The sequence below is a fragment of the Coenobita brevimanus genome, chromosome 61 (genome assembly GCF_032717465.1).
Source record: "Coenobita brevimanus isolate Jiangsu-jjx chromosome 61, ASM3271746v2, whole genome shotgun sequence".
NCBI lineage: Eukaryota > Metazoa > Arthropoda > Malacostraca > Decapoda > Coenobitidae > Coenobita > Coenobita brevimanus.
The window spans coordinates 13,974,878-13,999,976 of record NC_137014.1 but is presented as its reverse complement, the minus strand read 5'-3'; positions in this window follow the sequence as shown (position 1 = coordinate 13,999,976).

Sequence of the window (25,099 nt, the reverse complement as noted above, 5' to 3'; positions counted from 1 at the left end):
ATGGGGGATAGAGTTATCCCCGTACCTTGATGATTGGGTCTATGAATGTGCGTGGATGTAGTACGATTGAGGCTAAAAGGGAGGAGATTGGGAGAATGTTTGTGAGAAGAAAGTTGGATGTGTCAGCTTTGAGTGAAACGAAGATGAAAGGGAAGGGTGAGTCTATGTTTGGAAGTGTGAATGGAAGATTGTCAGGTGTGGATGGAGGAAGGGCAAGAGAAGGTGTGGCCTTGTTAGTGAGTCCGGAAGTACAGCAGTGTTTGATTGAATGGAAGGAGGTGTCATCGAGACTGATGTGGGTGAAAGCGAAATTTAAATGTGAAGTGTGGGTGTTTGTGGGTACATATCGGCCTGGTAGTGAAAGGGATGAACAAGAGAGGGAGTCTTTCTGGAATGATATTGATGAGTGTCTGCAGAGTTTTGGAGCGAATGTGAATGTGGAAATGAAGGGAGATCTGAATGCTAGAGTGGGAAATATAGCAGTTGAAGGTTTAGTTGATATCCATGGTGTGCCTGGAAGAAATGAAAATGGGGAACGAATGATAGGGATGTGCGTTGAGCGATAGATGGTGATTGGAAATACTCTGTTTGAAAAGAAAGATATTTATAAGTATACATGGGTGAGACAGGAGGGTGGAAGGGTTGTTGATAGAGTACTGATGGTTGTGTCCAGGAATGTAATAGGAAGATTGTTGGATGTGAGAGTTCTGAGAGGGAAGGGTGGAGGTATGTCTAACCACTACCTGGTGGAGGGAAAGTTAAAAGTGGGTAAGAGATGGGTGAGAGCTAGGAGGATTAGGTGTGGCAGGGAGGTTTTGAAAGTGAGTGAGTTGGATAAAAGAGAGAAAATGATAGAGTATTAGGAGAAATTGAAAGATGAGTGGAACACAGTGAAAGATCAGGAAAATGGCAGTGTGGAGAAGGAATGGCAGATGTTTAGGAGTGTTGTGGTGGGGCATGCGGAAGACGTGTGTGGTGTGAGACATGTGGGTGGTGGTGTAAGAAAAGGAAGTGAATTGTGGTGTGAGGAAGTAAGTATGGCTGTGGCTGAGAAGAGATGTGCATATGAAGTGTGGCTGCAGAGGAAGGATGAGGTGTCATATGAGAGGTACAAGGAAAAGAGGAATAGGGCGAGAAGGGCTGTGCGTGATGCTAAAGTGGCAGCGGATGAGAGGTGAGGTAGGTGGCTGACTGAGAATTTCCAAAAGAATAAGAAAATGTTCTGGAAGGAGGTGAAAAGGGTGCGAAAGGGAGAGTCTGGGAAGGAGGAGCGAGTAAAAGCAGAGGATGGAAGGATGTTAATTGAGATAGATGCAGTACAGAAGAGATGGGCAGAGTATCTTGAAAGATTGTAAAATGTAGAGGAGGATAGGGTTGCTGAGATTGTGACGGATGGAAGGGTGCAAGGAATAAATGTGTTGGGAGAGTTGAATGATTCTTTGATCACAAAGGAGGAAGTGCAGGAGGCAGTAAAGGAGATGAAAACAGGGCAACTGCAGGTATGGATGGGTGTGTTGTGGAATGTCTGAAGGGTGGTGGAGCAACTATTGTTGACTGGTTACTAAGATTGTTGAATGTGTGCCTTGTGAAAGGCATGGTGCCAATTGACTGGGCAAGTGCTTGTGTGGTCCCATTGTATAAAGGCAAGGGTGATAAGTGTGAATGTACTAGCTTTAGGGGTGTAAGTCTGTTGAGTGTTGTAGGAAAGGTGTATGGTAGAGTGTTAATTAAGAGAGTTGGAGAGGGTACTGAGGGAGTGATTGGTGATGAGCAGTGCGGCTTTAGGAGAGGGATGGGATGCATGGATCAGGTGTTTGCTGTGAGACAAGTGTGTGAAAAGTATTTAGCGAAAGGTAAGGATGTGTTTTGGGCATTCATGGATTTAGAGAAAGCATATGACAGAATTGATAGGGAGGCTTTGTGGACTGTTTTAAGATTGTATGGACTTGATGGTAGGTTACTAAAAGGGGTGAAAAGCTTTTATGTAAATAGTAGAGCGAGTGTAAGAGTGGGAAATACCATGAGTGATTGGGTTCTTGTGAGAGTGGGGCTGCGGCAGGGATGTGTGATGTCGCCTTGGTTGTTTATTATTTATATGGATGGTGTTGTAAGGGAGGTGAATGCAAGAGTTTTAGGTGGAGGTCTGTGTCTGGTGAATATTGATGGTAGAGAGTGAAATCTGAAGCAGCTGCTGTTTGCAGATGATACTGCACTGGTGGTTGATTCAGAGGAGAGATTGAGTCAGTTGGTAGAGGAGTTTGGAAGGGTGTGTGAAAGGAGGAAATTGAAAGTAAATGAGAATAAGAGTAAAGTGATGAAGTGTACGAGGTCGGTAGATGGTAGAGGGATGAATATAGTTTTGAATGGTGAGTTGCTTGAGGAGGTAGAGTGTTTTAAGTATTTAGGGTCACATGTTGCTGTGGATGGAAGAATAGATGAAGAAGTGAAATTTAGAATGAATGAAGTAGGAAAGGTGCTGGGAGGAATGAAAAAAGTGTTTAGATGTCATTAGCTTAGAATGGATATAAAGAGAAGGCCGTATGAGGGTGTTGTTGGACCGACTGCATTATATGGGGCTGAAACATGGAATATGGGTGTAGCAGAGAGGAAAAGTTTGAATGTAATGGAGATGAGGTGTCTGAGGGGTATGTGTGGAGTGATATGTATAGATCGAGTGCGAAATGATGAAGTGCGAAGGAGAACTGGAGTTGTTCGGGAGATGGCTGATTGAGTGAGCAGAGGGTCTTGCGATGGTTTGGGCATATGGAGAGAATGTATAATGAGCGATTGGTGAAAAAGATAACTAGATATGATGTGAGAGGTGTAAGGCTGAGAGGGAGACCATGAATAGGATGGACGGACAGTGTGAAGAGAATGTTGGATGCGAGAGGGATGTCTGTTGAACAAGGAAGAGTGTCTGTGCCTGACAGAAACAAATGGAGAGAAACTGTGAAAGAATAAATGATGATGCAGCCCTAGGGGGATATTCTCCCGCATTTGGTCTCATCAGCTAATCAGGTTAGGTGCGGGTAAGGGGATGGGTCAGTAACGATGTGGCAAGGGTAAACCAGCTCTGCTGTCAGGCCCTGCTGCGGATGTCACCGATTGCACTGCGCAGTTGACCCTCGTGGTGTGTGGTGTGGTGAGGATGTATCCCTTCTCCCCTTTGGGGCTAAGATGCGAATGAATGTGTTTGAATGGATGAGTAAATGGGGAGTGTGTCGTCCTGTCTCGGTTACCTCCCTTTCCTTGGGGGAAGCAGCCTAGGTGTATCCTTGGCTGTTTCCCCTCTAAAAGGGGGTAGCCAAGACAGGATGACACACTGACCAAAATACTCATCCACACACACATATATATACCTTGGCTGTTTCCCCTCTAAAAGGGGGTAGCCAAGACAGGACGACACACTGACCAAAATACTCATCCACACACACACACACACACACACACACACACACACACACACACACACACACACACACACACTAACACATTTACTCGTATCTTAGCCGCTAAAAGAAGAAGGAACCGCTCCTCACCACACCACACCACATGAGGGTCAATTGCACAGTGCAATTCAGAGACATCCGGAGCATGGCCCGACATCAGCGTTGGTTTACCCCTACCACATCATAATGGACCAATCCCTGTCCCTTCACCTGACCTGATCAGGGGAACCCCCAAAGTTCAGGAATCAATCAATCAATCATTTCCTGTGGCACCCCACGGGATGCATTGAGCCTCAATGAACTCTCTCCACCAATATTTGTTTCTTGCCATCTCCTTCAGGTCCCACCAACATTCCTCTCCTGCTTCTTTTTTCATTGTCCTCAACCAGGTTTCCCTCGGCCTACCTCTACCTCTTCTTCCTCTAGCAGTCCAGTCTGGCACATCCTGTATTAAACTACCTTCTTTTCTGTATATGTGCCCATTAGATGATACATGATATATGATCCATTAGATGATACAATCGTTCCCAGATATTTAAAGTTTTCTACATTCTTCACCACATTATTCCCAATTACACAATCGATTTGGTTCTCCACGTTCATATTAATAATTTCAGTCTCTCCACAATTTATTACCAATCCCACTTTTTCTCCTTCCTCCACCAGACAATCGAGCACCCTCTGCATCTCGTAAATACTTCCGCAAATCAGTACAATATCATCAGCATAGTCCAAATCCATCAGCTTCTTATTTTCTTTCCAGTTACTTCCTGCACCTGTTTTCCTTACAACCTTTTTCATAACATAATCCATAACCAAAACAAACAACAACGGCGAAAGAACTCCTCCCTGAATCACTCCTGACCTAACTTAAAATGGATCACTCAAAGGACCACCCACCATTACCTTACAAAAAAGTACCTTCATGCAGGCTTCTAATAATATTTACAAACTTTTCTGGTATACCATAGAATCTCATAATTTTCAACATAGCTCCGCGTGAAACACTATCAAACGCCTTTTCAAAATCCACAAAACACATACTAAGTGGCATTTTCATCTCATTAGCTTGTTGCATTAGATGCCTTACAATAAAAATCTGATCATTACAACCTCAACCCTTTCTAAATACCGCTTGTTCTTCTCTTAAAATTTTATCAATTACTGGCTCTATTCTGTTCAACAAGATTTTGGAAAAGACTTTTGCCACTACAGGTGTCAAAGTTATCCCCCTCCATTTGCCACACACACTTAAATCTCCCTTTTTTGGTATTTTTATAATCACTCCATTTTTCCACTCTTCTGGAATTCCACCATTATCCCAAGCCACATTAAAAAGTTTCAAAAGCGCCTTCATCAACTCGTCATTTTCCACCTTAAGCATTTCAGGGAATATTCCATCCTCTCCTGGGGCCATAATATTCTTTAACTCCTTTATAGATTTTGCTACCTCTTCCAAAGTTATATCCCAACAAAAAAAAACTTCATTGCAAAACTTACAGCAAATCCATTTTAGGTCAGTTCAAAGTACTCCTACTGATGTTCTATTCACTTGTCCAAGCGCTTTTCCTATTCCTGGAAACACTTCCTGTAGTAGTCTCTTGTCACCTTGTCCAGACTCTCCTGTGTTTTTCCTGAATTTCTTCTAAGTTGTCTTCTGCCCTTCAGTTCTATTCTAATCTTCGGGAAAAAGAAGAAATCACAGAGAGCAAGACCTCATGAGTATGGGAAGGGGGGGTGTAGAGCAACAACTACATTGTATTCGGCCAAAAATTGATGAACTGACAACGCAGTGTGTAATGGGACATTGTCGTCATGCAAGAACCATTTCTGTGTGTGCCATTTTTGTGGACATTTGCGCCTGATACATTCCTATAGACGCCTAAGCACTATAATGTAAAACTTCTGGTTTACAGTCTGTCCAGGGGATCAAATTTTGTATGGACAACTCCCTCAAGGTCAAAAATAAGATCAACATTGTCTTGATGTTGGATTCCACCTGATGCGCTTTTTTCGTCTTGATGTTGGTGTTTTCCACTGAATGACATTTGAAAGAAATTCTGGGTCAGTTCTCAAATGTTCTTTCAAGTCCTGACACACGTTCGCACGATTCGCCTTTTGATCCGTCAGAAGATACGGAACGAAGTTTGCTGAGACTGGGTGCAAGCCAAGATCTTGTGTCATAATCCGTTCGATTGAACTCCAAGAAACGCCTGTGGCCTCCACTAGTTCGTCAGTAGTGCGACAACGGCCGTCCAAGACTGCCTGTCGAATTTTCTTGATGTTTTCATCTGTTTGAGAGGTCGACGGACAGCCAGGGTGTGGAAAGTCTTGGACTGATATGTTGCCTGTCTTTAAATGCTTGACCACTTGTAGACTTGTTTTTTTTTTTTTTTTTTTCATACCCTGCTCCCTGAGAGCTTGCTCAAGCACTGTCACTGCTTTAGTCTCTGTTTTCCTGAGTAAAATGCGAAATATAATTCACACTCTTCGCTCACTGAAATCTGTCATAGTGGTTTGAGGACGATAATCACAGAAATCACGTACATAATCTAGGTAAAAAAACGCAGAAATATGGATTGGACCCTCTCAGAGCGATGCCACGTGGCAGAATGATTCACCATACTGCACGCAAGTGGTGCCTACTGGCGCAACGGGGAACTATTTATTTTTCCTGTTCTATCGATCTATTCCGGAAATTTTTGGGTCCTCCGTGTGTGTGTGTGTGTGTGTATATATATATATATATATATATATATATATATATATATATATATATATATATATATATATATACTGTTTTTGAACATTACACATTTTCATCAAGAACACAAGCACAATTAGGCAGTGGGACGGCTGGAGTTGCATCTTATCAGTTAGTTGGGGAATTTTTGGCTTCATGGTTGAGAGTGCCAGCCTTGCACATTTGCCACATCCAAGCGAGTCCTTTTTCTTTGTTTTCATCCCCATTACAGTCAAGAATCCCTTCTCACAGAGGTACGTCGTTGAGAATGATACCAACAACTTCAATGCTCTTTTGGCCTGATATGGAGAGTCAGGTAATCGTGAAATCCAAAAGGAATCTGAACCTTGGTCTTGGAATTCGATTTTCAAGGTTTTGTGGGCTCGCACTGTGATCCACTTCTCCTTGGTAGGGAAATTGTCATCACGAATGGCCTCATCAGGTAGAGTGAAGGGGTGAATGAGCCACTGAAGACTAGCTTTTTCTCTGTCACTCTCCAGAAACTAGTGACTTAGGCTTGTCTCAAGTCCCTTCAAATGGTCACTGATCTTTCCCTTCATGGTCTGGTGAAGTACTTCAACATCGTGAGTATTCTCCGCAACAAACTAGTACCGGGTATACGGTTGGGAAGTGGGCAATCACCCCTTTCTCCACACGCCGCATCAAAAGTCTCAGTTTCCCCAGAAATGTAGTCAGCATGATGGCCATCGATGACCATCGTATTTCGGTCCTGGAGTTGCAGATTTCTACTGTTCATCTCTGGAAATACATCAGCCAAGTAACACAGTCGGGCAAGCCACTCATCGGCGAAATTGGGAGCAAAATGAGATTCTTTTTTGTTCTAGAAATTCCTGAAAAGCTTTTTTGGAGCTCGATGGCTCGATTTACAACCTTGCCTCGTGACAACCACCAAACGTTGATGTGGCAGAGCAGAACCTGATACTGCTCTCCCATTTCCTTGCACAATTCCTTGAACACGCTGGAGTTCACATACCTCGACTTAATGAAGTTGACGACATTTAACACGTCGTTGAACACTGACTTAAGACTAGCAGGCAAACATGACGGTCCAGGCAAGTACTAATGAACGGTACAATGATGCACAGTGATTTCTAGATTCAAAGCTATGAAGTCAAATAATCCGTGATGACTACCCAGCATCGCCAGCGCCCTGTTGACAGTGACCTGGGCTTGAAAGAAAATATCGGGTAATTCATTCATATCCATCCTCTGCTTTTATGATTTTAGTTTGGTTAGGAAGGGTAAAATATTTCTTATCTGAATCACATAAAAAATAATAATTACGGCTACATATCAGCAGTTAATAAAACTATAATTTAAATATAGTTTGTTGTGTATATGCCACTTTAAACTACTTGCATAGATCCCTCCCTACCTGTTGAACACAGTTCCAATCCAATCCATTCTTGACGAAGAATCCTTTGATGATATTGAAGACACCCTTTCCCTTCGTGGTCGCAGCAAATTCTCACACGAAAGGAACCGTTCTCTGATTTGATTCAGGTGGACGTAGCGTACGAACCCAAGAAGAACAGCTCAAATGGCGACATCGCACGATTCGTCGAATTGCAATAAGAATTTGCCATATGAGCTTTCTTTGCTCTCCATTATAACTTGGGACAAGCCATGTCGTCAGCTCGTCGGCGGACTGTGTTGTTTGAAACGGATATGACACTCAGCTTCTTTGTCTGGCCCTCCCCACAGACCTTACTTACCATCTCATGTGCACAAGGCATAATCAGATTGTCTGTGATGGTGTGGCATTTCTGTTGCTGGACAGTTTTATACACAACAAAGTAGGATGCTTCGACCGCAGCTGGAAGCTCTTGAGCTTGAATTTCCAACGAACCAAACTGGATCCACGTCAGCACTATAGTCCGGCACTGGAATGTGGCCTGATCTTTGTTTTGTAGATGTGGAAGGCACTTCTGGAGATGAGCTGAATGGAAATAGTCCTGATCTTTGTTTTTTAGGTGTGGAAAGCACTTCTGGAGGCGAACTGAGAGTGTGATTGCTTGAGGCTCTCGTTCGTCAACTTTGTGACATACTATTCATTAAGGCCGGTCTTCTCCACTAGAAGGTAAATTCACAAAGCTGTGCTGAAGAAAGGCATCAGAATTGGTGCTCTTTTGGGACATCTTATTGTTCGATCTGCAAAAAAAGAGAAGGTGGTCCATAAAAAATTTGTAATTAGAGATACACCGGATATTAGATTAGATATATATATATATATATATTGTTTTTACTTGTTATCCATGTAGTAATGTAAAGTATTTTTTCTTACCGATCATCTGTACTATATTACTTAATTTTAACCCCCTGGCTGCCGCTACCTGTCATACCAGGCATTACCATACGCCGCAGGTGTGGACGCCCATTTACCTCCCTACTCCACACCAAACCTACTACATAACGTACTATGACTTTATCCTCCTCTACTTCCTCTTCCTTATTCTCCTCATCCCCTTCCTTCTCCTCTTATTCTTCCTCCTCTTCGTCTTCCTTCTCCTCCTCCTCCTCTTCGTCGTCTTCCATCTCCTCCTCGTCTTCCTCTTTCTTTTCCTCCTTTTTACTCCTCCTCCTCTTCTTTGTCTTCCTTCTCCTCCTCCTCCTCCTTTTCCTGTTGCATTTCCTCTTCCTTCTCCTCCTTCTCCTATTCCTACTTCTCTTCCTCTTCCTTCTCCTTTTTCTAACCCTCTTCCTCTTCCTTCTCCCTTTCCTCCTCTTCCTTCTTCTCCTCTTTCCCTTCCTCTTCCTAATCCTACTCTTCTTCCTTCTCCTCTTTTTCCTGTTCCTCTTCCTCTTCCTCCCCTTCCTTTCTTCTTACCTCTCTTTCTCTTCTTCCCTCTACTCCTTTTCCTAATCCCTCTTCCTCTTCTTCCCTCTACTCCTTTTCCTAATCCCTCTTCCTCTTCCTCCCTCCTCCTCCTCCTCCCTCCTCCTCCTCTTCTTCTTCTCTCTCCTCCTTTTCCTCCCCCTTTGTCATCTGCCTCCTCCGTCCTCCTCTTCTTCCTCCTCCTCCTTTTCTTCCCCATCCTCCTCTTCCTCCCCATCCTCCTCTTCCTCCCCCTCCTAACTACCTTCCCCTCCTCCTCTTCCTTCCCCCTCCTCCTCTTCCTCCATCTCCTCTTCTTCCTCCTTCCTCCTCCTCCTCCTCCTCCTCCTCGGAAGTAAGTTGATTACTTCTACTACTACTTCTGCTAGTACCAGCACTAGTCTACTACTAGTATTAGTATTAGTACTAGAATAGAACTAGGCTAGCATTAGTACTAGAACAAGACTAGTACTAGCACTAGTACAAGGACCAGTACTACTATTACTAGTACTAGACAAGTACTAGTATTAGTACTAGAATACTAATGATAAGACTACTAAACTAGTACAAGTACTGCAACTACTAGTAGTATTAGCACTACTAGTAGTTCTTAAAGTAGTAGTGGTACTAGTACTAGAAATAGTACTAAAACAAGACTAGTACTAGTACTAGTACTAGACTAGTACAAGTACTAATACTAGTAATACTTGTAATAGTACTAATACAAATACAAATAGTACTACTAGTACTAGTACTACTACTTTTACTAGTATTAGTACTAGTACTAGTGTTATTAATACTAGCAGTCCTAGTATTAGCACTAATACTAGTACTACTAGTACTGGTTTTACAAGTAGTACTAATACTAGCACTAGTACTAGACTAGTACTAAAAATAGAACTAGTACTAGTACAAGTACTACTAGTACTACCATTACTAATATATACTAGTAGTTGGATTAGAACTAATACTAGTACTAGTCTTGTGGTAGTAATAGAGTAGGCCAAGTATTAGTAGTAATACTAGTACAAGTAACACCAGTACTAGTATTAATAGTACTTGCACTAGTAATTGTAGTAGCACGACTACAAGTAGGCCTACTAGGAGTACTAGTAGTACTAGTACTAGGAGTAGGTAGTAGTACCTACTAGTACTAGGAGTACTAGCAGTACTAATACTAGTATTAGTACGAGCACTTCTACTACTACTACAACTACTACTACTGCTGCTGGTTGTAGTAGAACTACTACTCCCACGAGTCTTAGTACTATTACTACAATATGGTCCCCTCCTCGTCCTCCTAATTTTCTTCTTGTTTTTGTTCTTTTTCTTATGCCTAGTCTCTCTCTCTCTCTCTCTCTTTGCTTACATTTGAATAATTCTCTGTCTCTCTCTCCCTCTTATTTATTTATTTCTTACATTTGAATAATTCTCTCTCTCTCTCTCTCTCTCTCTCTCTCTCTTTTCTTTCTCTCTCTCTTTTCTTTCTCTCTCTCTTTTCTTTCTCTCTCTCTCTCTCTCTCTCTCTCTCTCTCTCTCTCTCCACCCTGGATCCTCTGCGGCAACACCTCCCGCAGTGGTGGCAGTGGGTCGGCCTACCGCGTAACCGTCCTCCGTAGCCAGGCCGCGGACCTCGGCAAAGCTTTGCCATTGCACTTGACATCTCAAAGGCTTTCGATCGAGTCTGGCATAAATATTTAATTTCCAAACCGTCCCCTTACGGTTTCTATCCTTCAATCTGTGCCTTCATCTATAGCTTCCTTTCTTGTCGTTCTACAGAGGCTGTTGTTGACGGCCATCGTTCTTCTAGATCTATCAACAGTGGTGTTCCTCATGTCTCTGTCCTAACACCAACTCTATTCCTTTTATTCATCAATGATCTAAGCTGTACATCTAATTCTGTCCACTCGTACGCTGATGACTCCACCCCTCACGTTTCAATTCGGTTTCCGCAACGTCCATCTCAGCAGTTACTTCTACAAACTAGGGATGAAGCTATGGCACACCTATTATCTGACTTGTCTTGTATCTCTGACTGGTGTAAAAATAATCTTGTTGTTTTTAATGCATCAAAGACCCAGTTTTTACACCTATCAACCTGTCAAAATCTTCTACAGGAGTATCCAGTAATGTTTAATAATACCCAGCTCAATCCTGCATCATCCTTGAACATGATTGGGGTTTCATTCCCACGGGACTTATCTTGGAAAGATCATATTGCATCTCTTGTAAAATCTGCTTCCAAGAGATTAGGTGTGCAAAACAGACTTCGTGCCTTCTTTACCCCTGCACAGTTGTTGACACGCATGGGTTTTATTCACCTCTGTTTAGAGCACAACTCTCCTGTCTGGGAAGGCTTCCCACATGTAGCTCTTCTCAATAGGGTGGAGTCAAAGGCTTTTCATCTCATTAACTCTCCTCCTCTTACTGGATCTCTTAAACCTCTGTCTCTTCGCCACACTGTTGCCTCTTTATCTCTTTTCTATTGCTACTTCAATGTCACTGCTCCTCTGAGCTGTTTGCTTGCATTCCTCCACCTCTACGACGGGCGCGTAGCACCCATCTAGCAACAAACTCTCATCTCTTATCTGTCCAGCTCTCTAATGTAAGAGTTAACCGTTACTCCCAGTCATTCATTTATGCAACAGGTCAACTCTGGAACTGTCTTCCTCCGTCTGTATTTCCCTCTTCCTATGATCTTCAGTCTTTCAAATGCAGTGTGTCCAGGCATCTTGAAATGAATGGATCTTGAATTTGGCTCTCATTTGTTTTTGTTTTTTCTTGGAAAGAACATTTGTGGGCTCAGCCTTTGGTTCCTTCTTCCTTCCCATATATATATGTATATATATATATATATATATATATATATATATATATATATATATATATATATATATATATATATATATATCAGCAGCAGCAGCAGTAGCAGCAGCAGCAGCAGCCGTTTGAGTACCCACTGCAGAACCGGCCTATCCCGACCGAAGTCGGGAGATACAGCCAATGTATCTTTACCAAGTGGCTTAGGCTGTCTGGTAGAGATTGTATGTAGGGTGAGAAGTGCTTGTAAGTGTACGTCTAGTGTTGGAGTGTCTTTGGATGTGTGTAGTCTGTGAACCAAGTGTAATTGGCCCGCGCGAACTGACTGGGTGCAAGCATACTTTACAGTAAGCGACACTGGTTCAGCCACAGCATCCCTTGTGTCCGCCAATGCAGTACGTGGCCGGGTGAACACTCCCAAAGTTTATTACCCTGGCGGGGCGCCAACCCTGGTCCACCCGTGTACGAAACGCATTCTACCACAGAGGCTCATATATATATATATATATATATACATGTCACGAATTTTCTAGCTCGTATTATTATGATAATTCATGATATTGTATTATTATTATGGGAACTCTTGAACAATATTGAAACGCACAGAACTTCACTTTGTCAGTTAACTGCTCGCGTTTGCACTCAGATTTGAAACAGTTTTCATTACATTTGTCTCTGCTCCATAAGTGACTTTATATATATACTGCTTTAACTGGGCGATATTTTTTGTGTACTTATAGTTCCCACACCTTGCCTCTCGAGCCACTGAGTTAAGCCACGCCCATTTCTCACGCCCCTGTACCCAGCGTGAGAACATTAGCCAATTAGTGTTGAACTGTTACGGGAGCAAGATGTTTTGAGTAGTGCAAGGAAGCAAGACCCCCATCATAGCGGCTACAGTCTCTAGCAGTTTTACGATTCCTGCATCTCCCCATTGAGTCGGTGATTGGCAGCAGTGGACATGAGCAGTGCGAATTGCAGCACCTTGAGTACAGTAGCAACAGACAGACACCCAGTCTCTTTGCAGCTACAACCCCATTTTCCTCCACTGACTAGTATATTTGTTCCTAGTTTTTCTAGGCTTAACGTTATTTAGGTAAGTGTTTAAGCGCATGAATGAGTGTATTTGCTTTAATTTTTTAAATTTTCTTAAGTTCCCTTGTAACGTAAATATATTTGTTGTAACAAATAAGTTTACAGTTCTTCATTTTGAGCTTGATTAAATGTAAGAATCTTCTTTGATTCCTCACATTGTGCTTACTTTAGTTTGCCATTCCTAGTTTGCACAAACTTCTTACATTAATCCCGACTATTAATGGTAGTTAAGCCAGTCCTTTTGTATTGATTCCGTTGTGCCAGCTAGGAGTTAGCACCAGGAAGAATCTGTCTTTATTATTATTATTATTATTATTATTATTATCGATTGTTAGGGGTAAAGACATATTCTCAGAGGCCAGCAGTATCAACTCAGCATTCAAGTGATTAGTCTCCACGATGTACTGTTGAGAAAGTTTATGAAATTCTTGTCTTTAGAGAATTGGCGAAGTAAGCCAATAAAAATAAAATTTACTTCTTGATTTCATAAGTCGATTCCTTTGCAACAACTGACCATTCATTCGCATTTCATTCTTATTTCCACTTCCCCCCTTGATATCTGGCAACCTCATTGCAGGATATTAACTCCTAGCATTAAAGTTATTAACGAAATAATAAACTCACTCATAGCTAGTTATTAATTATCATTAAAGTTTATAGGCACTGTCTTACTGGTGGTTATTGATTCTGCCTTATTAATTTGGTGTAAATGTTCTCCCAGTCTGTTGCAATTTTTTTTTATTTCTCTTTCTTTACCAGTTTAAATAGATAAAACTATTTATTACCAGCCTGTGCCTATATTCTTTATTTTCGATTATTAGCATTCGACTGTGAAACATCAGGCAGTACGTCAATCTTTAGTTCACTCAGTTTGAATCAGCGTCATGGTTGCTAGTTTATATATACAGGAAGCCAAGAATAAGGGACTTATCAATCCCAAAGAAATTGAAGACAATGTGCTCTCACGGTACACTTATAAATAGCAATGTGAGAATGATGCCCGTGAAGAACTTTAAGTTCAGTGCAAACAAGAGCGAGAACAGCACAAGAAATGAGAGGTGCGAGGAACATGAGAAAAGAACGTGAACACGAGTGTGCCGAGCATGAGGCATTTTAGAAACACGAGCTTGAGGTGTTGAAGGTCAAGCGAGACTCCTTGGCTTCGGGCACATCTGGTGTGGCTGACCAAAGCTCCTCGAGTGCTCTCCCAGCACCTGTTCTGGCTACCCCGCACATCAAGCTTCCTTCATACAAGGAAGGCGAGCGAACTGAGCTGTTCATAGCTCGTTTTGAGGACATGGCGCAGCTGTACCAGCTGGATGAGGCAGCTAAGTTGCTCCAATTTCTTAACTTGTTTGAGGGCCCTGCCCTCGATATTCTCCACAGAATTCACGGAGACAGTCTCACCTATGAGATGATGAAGGCCTCATTCATCAAAGTGTACAGTCTCATGGTTGCTGATGCCAGGAGTCAGTTCATGAGGGTGCGTCTCCAAGAAAAGGAGACTGCTGTCTAGTTCCTCGGTCATCTCACTACTTACTTAGATGAGTGGACAGAGAAAGACGAGACCTCTCGCACACGAAAGGGGATAATTGACCTTATGCTGCATATGCAGCTAGAAATGTCATGGCCTGTTGAGCTTATGGCTCAGCTAAAGATTAGTCAGGTAAAGGATGCCAGCCAAATGGTGGAAAAGGCTGATGCATTCTTCACTGTGTATGGGTACAAAACTCGTAAGCAACAGTCATGGAACAGGAAAGATACTGCCAAGTTTGGGAAGCCATCTCAGAGCGAACCCCAGCATTAAGGCCGTTCATGGTCATGGTCCAAACAAACCACAGAAAAAGGACCAAGGGCAGAATATGCAGAAACCCAATTGGAAGAGGTACAACAAGTATCCTAGCCAGCTGCAGCAGCAGCCACACAATCAACAGTCGGGACAATCTTTTTCAGCACAGCCCCAGTGTATCAGAGGCAGTAGGTGAATGCAGCCTTCATTCCCTTCGTCCTAGCAGCACAGGTCTTCCCTCACAAGGAACCAGTCCCCCTCAGACAGTGAGCCCTCCTACACAGGTGGTCAGTGCTCCAACTCCCCAGATGGTAAGTACGACCCCTCAGGCATCTGGTCCTCAGGGCGTCACATTCACAGAGTTGTGTGCTATGCAGTTTATCAGTGGCTGGCTGCTTCCTCCATAGGTCCTCCCTCAGGTAACAGTGCCTTCCTTGTTCAGTCAGGATTTGTGGGAGGTGTTTCTGTAAATGTTCTGAGAGACAAAGGTTCCTCAGGTTCCTCTGTCAGGCAGAGTCTAGTTCGGCCTGAGGAATACAGTGGTAGACAGATCCAAACTCAGCTTATTGATGGATCAGTGACATTGTTCTCTAAGGCACATATCCAGGTAGCATCTCCCATTTACAATGGTTCACCAGTTGCAGTTGTCATGCTAGAACCTTTGTTTGATGTTATTATGGGTAACATACCAGGTGCCAAGTACACTTGCAACGTACATGTCACTGCTCACACTTCAGCTGCAGTAACATGAGCCACGGCCAAGGCTCCAAACCGTGTCACCCCGTTGACCATTGCAACACCGCAAGATCTGATCTGTAGTCAAGATGTTGTCCTGGAACAAAGATCTGACCCAACACTTGCCGTAGTGCGGAAGAAACTAAAGGGTAATGTGATTAAGTATTCACAGGGAGGTCAAGCCAGGTTCCTTTGTAAACAAGGATGGCTGTACCATGAGTCACAAACACCCCAGGGTGAGGTTTGACTGCAGTTTCTCGTTCCTGCAAAGTATCACCGAGTAGTGTTTGAAGTGGGTCACTGCTCAGCAGCGGGAGGTCACCTGGGCAAAAAGAAAACCCAAAGTTATATCCGTGCTAACGTTTTCTGGCCAGGAATGGGACAGGAATTAAATAGGCTTATGCATTCCTGCAATGGTCGTCGACATACCACCAATCAGTGACGTGTCCTTCCTATGCTGTTTGAATCCACATCCAAAATCTCAGTCATTTGAGAGAGAGGGCATTGGCAATGTGGGTGCAGATCTGACGTCTCGCCCATTGGTCCAACAGGACACATTATGTCCAGAACCTGTACATACATATGTACCTTAGGTTAAGGGGAAATTCAAGACCCCTGGAGAGGCAATCCAAGGCTGTGTCTGAAATACCTTGTGGTGCATCTTGAACTGTGGGCCTTTCTTAGGATTCCCAGAGAATACATGTTATCCACATGAGTGTTCACACCCACACTGGGTGTTAAAATGTGACATGCCCGAGTTTGTGTAGGGATTCTCAAGTTACCAATATTAGTTGTAAGCGTTGAATTATAAGGGTAAGTATGCTTTTAGGATGTCCAAGTGCTTAGGTACAAATACCACCAGACAATACTTAGACTAGGAGCATGTGCACAGAGCCCTGAGCTAATGGTCACTACATTTACTTTCGACCTGTGATGGGCTGTGGGTCACTGAGAGCCCTGTTAGTTAATTGGCACACATTGGGATCTTTTTAATGTACAAGGGGTCGATGCTGCAGGGGGTGGATCAGCTGAAGTGAGGCACGGTCTGACAGATGAGAGAATGAGCTGGTGCCTGATTGACTGGTGTCTTCCTCAAAAGCATCAGACAAGGCTTTGGACCTCACCCCTTATATCCACGCTGTGTCTATGTATTAACCAGGGAATGCCTTGTTCTCCGGTTAATAGAGATATAGGTTTAACGAGTAAACTACAGGCGTCCTCAGCGAGATGAGCAATCCAAGGGCCAGCATGTTTCCTGGCTAATTATCTATCCAATAATAAAATAATGGTGACTTTGAATATATAAAGCTTTGGCTGTCAGTTGAATTTTCAGCTAAAGCGTACTTTTCACTGTGTTTGCATTGACTGTTAGGCACTGGGTAATTGCAATTTAATACACATTGTTTGTCGCATTGACACTATTGATGCTCCACCTTGATTGATTTCACAGGTACAGTTGGCGGGTGTAGCAGTTTTGCCATGCGGGTCAGCTGATCATTTCTGCCACATGCTGCTGCCTCTTCTCCTCTGCCCTCGTTATCTCCACTTGCTATTAATTTGTATTATATCATTTTACACGTACGTACAATTACACTACAACTGTTACACCTACACTGTGTATCACATACACCAAGCTACACAACAATTAGTTGTTAACCTGCCACACGCCAGACACCCCAGATATAAAATGGCACACCAGTGCCGGCCAATTTCCGATTTTTTTTAAAGGCTAAAATGATAGATTTTGATGTGACAAAAAAAAAAAAAAAAAACTAATATGACCATAAAAAGACTCACCAGAGGCTAGAAGTGTGTTTTCTGGAAGTCCCCGGTCTGCCCCTCAGGTGTGGTTTCCCAGAAGAACTGCAGTGAAGGTGAGAGAAAACCTCGTTTTCTATGAAAGTAAACATAGGTATTCTGGCCAACGTTACTCTGGGAAGGTCTAGGATTGTTTTGTACACTTTTCAGTTCACTTCATAAGCATATTTTTTTTTATTTCACTGGATTTCATACAGAAGACATCTTTTTTTTCCCATATAAATCACTTAGTACTGCAACACCTGTCACTTGTCACGTATCTCTCTCACTGTGCATCCTTTGTCTTACATTTACAGTAACTAACATACAACTTTATTTCACTATGTACTGCACTTCAACACTTATGGTAAATTATTTACAACATGCCTTCAGTATACACAGACACTGTAAGAGTATTTCTGAGTGTCTCACTGTGAATATATCGTCTTACACTTACAACAACAACATTACTTCATCATCTCCTTCATCCAAGGGCCGTGGGAAAGCGTGGGCAAGTGTGAGGATGGAGGGAAAAGTCTCACTGGAGGAACTGGGATGTGTGGGGGATAGGGGAACACTTTCCCTCGATGTGCTGGGAAAAGTAGCAAAAGGAGGAACACTTCCACGAGATGTGCTGGGTGTGGGGAATTGGGGAACACTCTGTGGATGTGCTGGGTGCGGGGAATGGGGGAACACTTTGTCCTGAGGTGCTAGGGCGGGCTGGATCACGTGGGTGCAAGGTTCCTCTCTTCCTCCTAATACTTCCAACCCCACGTGGGGAAATCCTCGACTTCCCCAGCCACCCAGGAATACTAGAAGCCTCACCTTCCTCCTCTGAATCCTCCTCCTTGTCACATAGGGCTAGGTGACGACGTGCTGATGGCCTCATCCCTCGGGTACTAGCATACTCCACATACCTGGATTTTCTTGGTGTGGTTATTTCCTCCTAACTAGTATATGCATCTTCTGGTTGCACATAATCCTTATCTTGCATGTCGTCTTCAATGTTGCTTTCACCAGTGTAGGGCACCTTCAAGAGCTCCTGAATCTTCTCGTCAGAAAGACAGTGGTGAGACATGACTGTACAATATGAGTGGTACTAGCAGAGTGAGTCAGAGCAAGGGGGATGACTCAGCGCATGGGTGTATAGGCCTGAGCGCCTGAGGCAAGGTGGTGGAAGAGATGACATACATCTTCACCAATTTTTGCGCACCTAGTTTGAAAATTGTGCTCTCCATGATTTTTGAGAAAAAAAATGACGTTTTAAAACAGCACTGGCACTGAGCACGCAGTTGCGTAACACTGTTTTAAAATAGCACTAGCATGGGGGGGGTTAATGTAAATGTAGCAAACTTTTGACCTGAGTACAGGATTTTTCACTGTCATCACGGAATTTTTTCCCTCAAGCTTGCTCCTGTTAAATACAGTACGAGGGTTTTACGCTCATTGGCAACAACGCTCTTCTCCCATAGCAGGATAGTACACACACCACAGTGTGAATCATGCGTAAGGTGAGTTAGGATGTATATATATATATATATATATATATATATATATATATATATATATATATATATATATATATATATATATATATATCGTAAAATTTTTCAGGGAAAAATTTGATTTTGATGGGGCATAATGCCATGAATACATGATCATATTATTATGGCAATTCGTGACGTATTATTATTATGGGAGCTCTTGAACAATACTGAAACCCATAGAACTTTGCTCAGTCAGTTAATTGCTCATGTTTACACTCAGATTTGAAACAGTTTTCATAACATTCGTCACTGCTTCATAAGTGACTGTCTTTATGCATAGACAGTGCGTTTCACTGAATGATATGTTTTGCGTAATTATCGTTCCCACACCTTGCCTCTCTAGCCATTAAGCCACACCATTTCTGATGCCCCTGTACCCGGCGTAGGAACATTAGGCAGTTAGCGTTCATGTGTCACGGGAGCAAGGTGTCGTGAGCAGTGCAGAGAAACAAGACCCCCATCGTAGCAGCTACAGTCTCTAGCAGCTCTACGATTCCCGCATCTCCCCACCGAGTTGGTGATCGGCAGCAGTGGATGTCAGCAGTGTGAACTGCACCTCGAATAGCAACAGAGAGACACCCAGTCTCTTCGCAGCTACAGTCCCATTTTCCTCCACTGACTAGTAGTTTCGTTCCTTGTTTTTCTAGGCTTAAGGTTATTTAGGTCACTGTTTGAGTGCATACCTTTGTTTTGATTTTTTTTAATATACCTAAGTTCCTTTGTAACGTAAATTTATTTGTTGTAATCAATAAATTTACAGTTCTTCATTTTGAGCTCAATTAAATATAAGAATTTTGTTTGATTTCTCCACATTGTGCTTACTTTAGTTTGCCACTCCTAGTTTGCACAAACTTCTGACATTGATCACGACTGATAATGGTAGTTAAGCCAGTTCTTTGGTATTAATTCATAATAAATCCGTTGTGCCAGCCAGGAATTAGCATTAGGAAGAATCTGTCTTGATTATTATTATTATCAATTGTCATGGGTTAGGACACTTTCCCAGAGGCAAAGAGTATCAGCAATTCAGCATTCGAGTGATTAGTCTCTGCTGTGTACTGTTGAGAAAGTTTTTGAAATTCTCGTCTTTAGAGAATCGGCAAAGTAAGCCGCCATAAAGTAAAATTTACTATTTGATTTCATAATTCGATTCCTTTGTGACAACCGACCATTCATTTCCATGTCATTCTTATTTCCACTTACCTCTTTGACAATATATATATATATATATATATATATATATATATATATATATATATATATACTCTCTCTCTCTCTCTCTCTCTCTCTCTCTACAATATATATATATATATATATATATATATATATATATATATATATATATATATATATATATACAGTATATATGTTGAGGAATTGGAAAATGTGAGGACGTTTAAGTACTTGGGTAGTGTGATGAGTAAGGATGGAGGTTTGGATGGTGAAGTGCTTGAAAGGGTACAGCAGGGAAGAAAGGTTGCTGGATCCTTGAAAGCAGTGATAAGAAGCAGGGAAGTGAGCATGGAAGTGAAAAAGTTACTACATGACAGTATTATGATACCAACTCTAACGTATGGAAGTGAAGCTTGGACATTGCTGGAAGGACACAAGTCAAGAGTGAGAGCAGTGGAAATGAGTTATTTAAGAGGAGCCTGTGGAATCACATGGAGGGACAGGCTGACAAATGAGGATATAAATGAGCGTTGTGGTGTGGGTGTGGATGTGATAGGAAGCGTTAGGAGGAATACACTGAGGTGGTTTGGCCATGTGGAGAGGATGGAGGGTGAAAGACTGACGAAGAGAGTGTATGTGAGTGAGGTGGAGGGGGGAAGAGGAAGGGGGAGGCCGAGGATGAGATGGAGGGATGGGGTGGAGAGGTATATGAGAGAGGGGGGTGTGAGTTGGGAGCCGGGCAGTGAAATGCCGGGGGACAGGGCGACATGGAGGCGATTTGTTTGTGGCCATCCCGAACGGGATTGAGGCGTCTGGCAATATATATATGTATATATATATATATATATATATATATATATATATATATACCTAGGCTGCTTCCCCCAAGGAAAGGGAGGTAGCCGAGACAGGACGACACACTCCCCATTTACTCATCCATTCAAACACATTCATTCGCATCTTAGCCCCAAAGGGGAGAACGGACAGATCCTCACCGCACCACACCGCACAAGGGTCAACTGCGCAATGCAATCAGTGACATCCACAGCAGGGCCCGACAGCAGAACTGGTTTACCCCTGCCACATCATAACAGACCCATCCCCTTACCCGCACCTGACCTGACTAGCTGATCAGAACAAAATGAGGGAGAATATCCCCTCAGGGCTGCGTCATCACTTATTCATTCACAATTTCTCTCCATTTATTTCTGTCACACACAGCCACTCTTCCTTGCTCAACAGACATCCCTCTCGCATCCAACGCTCTCTTCACACTGTCCATCCATCCTATTCGTGGTCTTCCTCTCAGCCTTACACCTCTCACATCAGATCTAGTTATCTTTTTCACCAATCGCTCATTATCCATTCTCTCCATATGCCCAAACCATCGCAACAACCTCTGCTCAACTCTACCAGCCATCTCCCGAACAACTCAAGTTCTCCTTCGCACTTCATCATTTCGCACCCGATCCATACGCGTCACTTCACACATACTCCTCAGACACCTCATCTCCATTACATTGAAACTTTTCCTCTCTGCTACACCCATAATCCATGTTTCAGCCCCATATAACGCAGTCGGTACCACAACACCCTCATAGAGCCTTCTCTTTACATCCATTCTAAGCGAACGACATTTAAACACTTTTTTCATTCCTCCCAGCACCTTTCCTACTTCATTTATTCTAAACTTCACTTCTGCATCTATTCTTCCATCCACAACAACATGTGACCCTAGATATTTAAAACAATCTACCTCCTCAAGCAACTCACCATTCAAAACTATATTCATCCCCCTACCATCTATCAACCTCGTACACTTCATCACTTTACTCTTATTCTCATTTACTTTCAATTTCCTCCTTTCACACACCCTTCCAAACTCCTCTCCTAACTGTCTCAATCTCTCCTCTGAATCAGTCACCAGTGCAGTATCATCTGCAAACAGCAGCTGCTTCAGATTCCACTCTCCACCATCAACATTCACCAGACTCAGACCTCCACCTAAAACTCTTGCATTCACCTCCCTTACAACACCATCCACGTAAATATTAAACAACCAAGGCGACATCACACATCCCTGTCGCAGCCCCACTCTCACGGGAAACCAATCACTCACAGCATTTCCCACTCTTACACACGCTCTACTATTTACATAAAAACTTTTCACACCTTTTAATAACCAACCATCAAGTCCATACAATCTTAAAACAGTCCACAAAGCCTCCCTATCAATTCTATCATACACTTTCTCTAAATCCATAAATGCCCAAAACACATCCTTGCCTTTCGCTAAATACTTTTCACACACTTGTCTCACAGCAAACACCTGATCAACGCATCCCCTCCCTCTCCTAAAGCCACACTGCTCACCACCAATCACTCCCTCTGTACCCTCTCTAACTCTCATAATTAACACTCTACCATACACCTTTCCTACAACACTCAACAGACTTATACCCCTAAAGCTAGTACATTCATACTTATCACCCTTGCCTTTATACAACGGGACCACACAAGCACTTGCCCAGTCAATTGGCACCATACCTTTCTCAAAGCACACATTCAACAATCTTACTAACTAGTCAACAATAGTCACTCCACCACCCTTCAGGCATTCCACAGCACACCTATCCATACCTGCAGCTTTCCCTGTTTTCATCTCCTTTACTGCCTTCTCCACTTCCTCCTTCGTGATCAAAGAATCATTCAACTCTCCCAACACATTTATTCCTTGCACCCTTCCATCCGCCCCAATCTCAGCCACCCTTTCCTCCTCTACATTTAACAATCTTTCAAAATACTCTGCCCATCTCTTCCTTACTGCATCCATCTCAATTAACATCCTTCCATCCTCTGCTTTTACTCGTTCTTCCTTCCCAGACTCTCCCTTTCTCACCCTTTTCACCTCCTTCCAAAACATTTTCTTATTCTGTTGAAAATTCTCTGTCAGCCGCCTACCCCACCTCTCATCCGCTGCCACTTTAGCATCACGCACAGCCCTTCTCGCTCTATTCCTCTTTTCCTTATACCTTTCAAATGACATCTCATTCTTCCTCTGCAGCCACACTTCATATGCACGTCTCTTCTCAGCCACAGCCATACTTACTTCCTCGCACCACCATTCACTTCCTTTTCTTACACCACCACCCACATGTCTCATCCCACACACCTCTTCTGCATGCCCCACCACAGCACTCTTAAACAACTGCCATTCCTCCTCCACGCTGCCATTTTCCCGATCTTTCACTGCGTTCCACTCATCTTTCAATTTCTCCTGATACTCTATCTTTTTCTCTCTTTTATCCAACTCACTCACTTTCAAAACCTCCCTGCCACACGTAACCCTCCTAGCTCTCACCCATCTCTTACCTACTGTTAACTTTCCCTCCACCAGGTAGTGGTCAGACATACCTCCACCCTCCCCTCTCAGAACTCTCACATCCAACAATCTTCCTATTACATTCCTAGACAACCACATAGTCCATCAAAGCTCTATCAACAACCCTTTCACCCTCCTGTCTCACCCATGTATACTAATAAATATCTTTCTTCTCAAACAGTGTATTCCCAATCACCATCTCTCGCTTAACACACATCGCTATCATTTGTTCCCCATTTTCATTTCTTCCAGGGACACCATGCATACCAACTACGCCTTCAACTGCTACATTTCCCACTCTAGCTTTCAGATCTCCCACCATTACCACATTCACATTCGCTCCAAAACTCTGCAGACACTCATCAACATCATTCCAGAAAGACTCCCTCTCTTGTTCATCCCTTTCACTACCAGGCCAATATGCACTCACAAACACCCACAACTCACGTTCAAATTTTCGCTTTCACCCACATCAGTCTCGATGACACCTCCTTCCATTCAATCACACATTGCTGTACTTCCGGACTCACTAGTAAGGCCACACCTTCTCTTGCCCTTCCTCTATCAACACCTGACAATCTTCCATTCACACTTCCAAACATAGACTCCCCCTTCCCTTTCATCTTCGTTTCACTCAAAGCTAACACATCCAACTTTCTTCTCACAAACATTCTCCCAATCTCCTCCCTTTTAGCCTCAATCGTACTACATCCACGCACATTCATAGACCCAATCTTCAGGGTACGGGGATAACTCCATCCCCCATCCCTTTCTCTGGCCTGTCTCTTTTTAGGAACTAAAAAACAGAGGAGGGGGTCCCTTGTCCCTTCACCCCGCCCCTTTTAGTCGCCTTTTACGACACGCAGGGAATACGGTGGCAGTATTCTTCCTAACACAACCTGGCCACAGAGTAGTAGTACCACCCCATATATATATATATATATATATATATATATATAGAGAGAGAGAGAGAGAGAGAGAGAGAGAGAGAGAGGTACCCGACGTTGCCGGGTTAAAGGGCAAACACTCTTATCCTATTTGTTCTAGTTCAATCTTTTTACTATAGAAAGACCATGTTTCTCCTAGACTTTTGAAGAGGGATTTTAAGAAGTCTAGGAACTTTCTATTTCAGCTTTTGCAGACTAATGCACAGTATTTGTGCGCACATGTTTACTAGAACTGGTGACCTGAAATGACCTCGGAGATCAACCTCACACAGCCTATATCCGAACTGAAGGTCATGTGAGTCTCCTTGCCCATAACTGGGCTGCTGGGTCCAGTCGGTCGAACATGTATTACCAGTGACCTCAAATGACCTCCCACCAGTGACCTCAAATGACCTCGGAGGTCGATGTCACATAGCCTATATCCGAACTGGAGGTCATGTGAATCTCCATGCCAAAAACTGGGCTGCAGTTGCCCGGGCCAAAAGGCGAACACTGATTCAGGATATATGTGGGTCTGGGGGTCTCTGGCGCTTGGTTTGGGCGTGACTGTAGGACAAACAAACAAACAACGCTGCTCTCTTATATATATATATATATATATATATATATATATATATATATATATATATATATATATATATATATAACAATTATTTCTGGAATTTTTTATATTCATAATCCTATTTCTCTCTCTCTCTCCCTCTCAGTCTATCTATTTATCTCTCTGGGAGTGCATGGTTCCCTTTAACCCAGAGGACCATTTAATACGCTGGGTGGTAACTATAT